The sequence below is a fragment of the Dendropsophus ebraccatus genome, unplaced genomic scaffold, assembly GCF_027789765.1.
Source record: "Dendropsophus ebraccatus isolate aDenEbr1 unplaced genomic scaffold, aDenEbr1.pat pat_scaffold_411_ctg1, whole genome shotgun sequence".
Taxonomy (NCBI): Eukaryota; Metazoa; Chordata; class Amphibia; order Anura; family Hylidae; genus Dendropsophus; species Dendropsophus ebraccatus.
Window position 1 is genome coordinate 103,581 of NW_027210027.1, and position 5,179 is coordinate 108,759.

A 5,179-nucleotide genomic window follows, 5' to 3' on the forward strand; every position below is an offset into this window, starting at 1 on the left:
CCAGGGTACATATAGGACAGCAGGGGAAGCATGCCAGGGTACATATAGGACAGCAGGGGAAGCATGCCTGGGTGTATATAGGACAGCGGGGGAAGCACGCCTGGGTACATATAGGACAGCAGGGGAAGCATGCCAGGGTACATATAGGACAGCAGGGGAAGCATGCCTGGGTACATATAGGACAGCAGGGGAAGCATGCCTGGGTACATATAGGACAGCAGGGGAAGCATGCCAGGGTACATATAGGACAGCAGGGGAAGCATGCCTGGGTACATATAGGACAGCAGGGGAAGCATGCCTGGGTGTATATAGGACAGCAGGGGAAGCATGCCTGGGTACATATAGGACAGCAGGGGAAGCATGCCAGGGTACATATAGGACAGCAGGGGAAGCATGCCTGGGTACATATAGGACAGTAGGGGAAGCATGCCAGGGTACATATGGGACAGCAGGGGAAGCATGCCTGGGTACATATAGGACAGCAGGGGAAGCATGCCTGGGTGTATATAGGACAGCAGGGGAAGCATGCCTGGGTACATATGGGACAGCAGGGGAAGCATGCCTGGGTACATATAGGACAGCAGGGGAAGCATGCCTGGGTACATATAGGACAGCAGGGGAAGCATGCCTGGGTACATATAGGACAGCGGGGGAAGCATGCCTGTGTACATATAGGACAGCAGGGGAAGTATGCCTGGGTGTATATAGGACAGCAGGGGAAGCATGCCTGGGTACATATAGGACAGCAGGGGAAGCATGCCAGGGTACATATGGGACAGCAGGGGAAGCATGCCTGGGTGTATATAGGACAGCAGGGGAAGCATGCCTGGGTGTATATAGGACAGCAGGGGAAGCATGCCCGGGTACATATAGGACAGCAGGGGAAGCATGCCAGGGTACATATAGGACAGCAGGGGAAGCATGCCTGGGTACATATGGGACAGCAGGGGAAGCATGCCTGGGTGTATATAGGACAGCAGGGGAAGCATGCCTGGGTACATATAGGACAGCAGGGGAAGCATGCATGGGTGTATATAGGACAGCAGGGGAAGCATGCCTGGGTACATATAGGACAGCAGGGGAAGCATGCCTGGGTACATATAGGACAGCAGGGGAAGCATGCCTGGGTACATATGGGACAGCAGGGGAAGCATGCCTGGGTGTATATAGGACAGCAGGGGAAGCATGCCTGGGTACATATAGGACAGCAGGGGAAGCATGCCTGGGTACATATAGGACAGCAGGGGAAGCATGCCTGGGTACATATAGGACAGCAGGGGAAGCATGCCTGGGTACATATAGGACAGCAGGGGAAGCATGCCTGGGTACATACAGGACAGCGGGGGAAGCATGCCTGGGTACATATAGGACAGCAGGGGAAGCATGCCTGGGTACATATAGGACAGCAGGGGAAGCATGCCTGGGTACATATAGGACAGCAGGGGAAGCATGCCTGGGTGTATATAGGACAGCAGGGGAAGCATGCCTGGGTGTATATAGGACAGCAGGGGAAGCATGCCTGGGTACATATAGGACAGCAGGGGAGGCATGCCTGGGTACATATAGGACAGCGGGGGAAGCATGCCTGGGTACATATCGGACAGCAGGTGAAGCATGCCTGGGTACATATAGGACAGCGGGGGAAGCATGCCTGGGTACATATAGGACAGCAGGGGAAGCATGCCTGGGTACATATAGGACAGCAGGTGAAGCATGCCTGGGTACATATAGGACAGCAGGGGAAGCATGCCTGGGTACATATAGGACAGCAGGGGAAGCATGCCTGGGTACATATAGGACAGCAGGGGAAGCATGCCTGGGTGTATATAGGACAGCAGAGGAAGCATGCCTGGGTACATATAGGACAGCAGGGGAAGCATGCCTGGGTGTATATAGGACAGCAGGGGAAGCATGCCTGGGTACATATGGGACAGCAGGGGAAGCATGCCTGGGTACATATAGGACAGCGGGGGAAGCATGCCTGGGTACATATAGGACAGCAGGGGAGGCATGCCAGGGTACATATAGGACAGCAGGGGAAGCATGCCTGGGTACATATAGGACAGCGGGGGAAGCATGCCTGGGTACATATAGGACAGCAGGAGAAGCATGCCTGGGTACATATAGGACAGCAGGGGAAGCATGCCTGGGTACATATAGGACAGCAGGGGAAGCATGCCTGGGTACATATAGGACAGCAGGGGAAGCATGCCTGGGTACATATAGGACAGCAGGAGAAGCATGCCTGGGTACATATAGGACAGCGGGGGAAGCATGCCTGGATGTATATAGGACAGCAGGGGAAGCATGCCTGGGTACATATAGGACAGCGGGGGAAGCATGCCTGGGTACATATAGGACAGCAGGAGAAGCATGCCTGGGTACATATAGGACAGCAGGGGAAGCATGCCTGGGTACATATAGGACAGCAGGGGAAGCATGCCTGGGTACATATAGGACAGCAGGGGAAGCATGCCTGGGTACATATAGGACAGCAGGAGAAGCATGCCTGGGTACATATAGGACAGCGGGGGAAGCATGCCTGGATGTATATAGGACAGCAGGGGAAGCATGCCTGGGTACCTACAGGACAGCAGGGGAAGCATGCCTGGGTACATATAGGACAGCAGGGGAAGCGTGCCTGGGTGTATATAGGACAGCAGGGGAAGCATGCCTGGGTGTATATAGGACAGCAGGGGAAGCATGCCTGGGTACATATAGGACAGCAGGGGAAGCATGCCTGGGTACATATAGGACAGCAGGGGAAGCATGCCTGGGTACATATAGGACAGCAGGGGAAGCATGCCTGGGTACATATAGGACAGCAGGGGAAGCATGCCTGGGTACATATAGGACAGCGGGGGAAGCATGCCTGGATGTATATAGGACAGCAGGGGAGGCATGCCTGGGTACATATAGGACAGCAGGGGAAGCATGCCTGGGTACATATAGGACAGCAGGGGAAGCATGCCTGGGTACATATAGGACAGCAGGGGAAGCATGCCTGGGTACATATAGGACAGCAGGGGAAGCATGCCTGGGTACCTACAGGACAGCAGGGGAAGCATGCCTGGGTACATATAGGACAGCAGGGGAAGCATGCCTGGGTGTATATAGGACAGCAGAGGAAGCATGCCTGGGTACATATAGGACAGCAGGGGAAGCATGCCTGGGTACATATAGGACAGCAGGGGAAGCATGCCTGGGTACCTACAGGACAGCAGGGGAAGCATGCCTGGGTACATATAGGACAGCAGGGGAAGCATGCCTGGGTACATATAGGACAGCAGGGGAAGCATGCCTGGGTACATATAGGACAGCAGGGGAAGCATGCCTGGGTACCTATAGGACAGCAGGGGAAGCATGCCTGGGTACATATAGGACAGCAGGGGAAGCATGCCTGGGTACATATAGGACAGCAGGGGAAGCATGCCTGGGTGTATACAGGACAGCAGGGGAAGCATGCCTGGGTACCTATAGGACAGCAGGGGAAGCATGCCTGGGTACATATAGGACAGCAGGGGAAGCATGCCTGGGTGTATACAGGACAGCAGGGGAAGCATGCCTGGGTACATATAGGACAGCAGGGGAAGCATGCCTGGGTGTATATAGGACAGCAGGGGAAGCATGCCTGGGTACATATAGGACAGCAGGGGAAGCATGCCTGGGTACATATAGGACAGCAGGGGAAGCATGCCTGGGTACATATAGGACAGCAGGGGAAGCATGCCTGGGTACATATAGGACAGCAGGGGAAGCATGCCTGGGTACATATAGGACAGCAGGGGAAGCATGCCTGGGTACATATAGGACAGCAGGGGAAGCATGCCTGGGTGTATATAGGACAGCAGGGGAAGCATGCCTGGGTACATATAGGACAGCAGGGGAAGTATGCCTGGGTACATATAGGACAGCAGGGGAAGCATGCCTGGGTGTATATAGGACAGCAGAGGAAGCATGCCTGGGTGTATATAGGACAGCAGGGGAAGCATACCTGGGTACATATGGGACAGTAGGGGAAGCATGCCTGGAATTTTTTTTCGCTGTTCTCCTTGAGTTCAGTGATCACTGTGTTTTGTTGGTTGATTTTTCATTGCCCCAACTAGCCAGAATCCTACCCCACACTGACGAGGGGCAAAAACCCCGAAACGGCTGTCTGTGGGTGGAAGCCTGCCTTTGCAAGCCCTTGTCATGATCGCAATACTCGCACCTTGAGTTAGACATTGACAAAAGGGGCCACCCTGTTGTTTCCCTGTCTATGTTCCAATACTCGCAACCGAGTGGGACTTAAGGGGTTATTTATCAGGGTGGTGTGGTGCTCTCCCCATCATGGAGGCACCCCGTTGGCAACAGGCTAGAGATATCTGGCTATCCCGTGTTTTGAGACTCGTTACTGAGGCTCCACGGACTCTTGTTTTGCTCATCTATTATAACATAAGCCAGGGGGCATTACTGACAATACTGCCCCCAACCTGGGCAAAACTACAATCCCCATCATCCCGCACAGCTGCAGGTCTCCGGGACATGATGGGAGGTGTAGTTTAGCGGCAGATAAAGAACAATGGTCCAAGCTCATCTGTGTCCTTCCAGCAGTTATAGGACTACAACCCCCAGCAGATTGTTTCCTCCTATAGTTCCATGTACTGCAGTCCATAGCATTGTTCATCCTGATCCTCCTGGTTCATGAATAGGATGCCGGAACTCAATACCAACTGACACATACATTACTAGAACATTAGGCTGCCATGGTAGGATGGGAGTTGTAGTCTTACAGCATGTGGCAGGGGTACAATAATCCAGATTTTTTGTGTTCTACGTCAATCCAGCTGTTATAGAACTACAACCCTCAGCATGTCCTTCCTCCCATAATTCCATCTCCTGATGCTAGGACTGCAACACTGGTCCCAGTATGAGCCCCTTTATTCTCACTGGATGCACCAGCAGGACTCTGCAATCTTTGGCTGTTTGCCCCCAGTCTAATGTGTGGCTGAGAGATTCACTGCTCATCCTGATCCTCCTGCTGCATGAATAGAATGACAGAGCAGTGTGGACTGACACATAGATAACTAGAGCATTAGGAGGGTACATGTACTGGGACACTACCACAGCACAGTCATGGCGGCCGACACCAGCAGTGGTCACAGAACGACCAAGAGAACTTAGGAAAGACTTCAAGAAG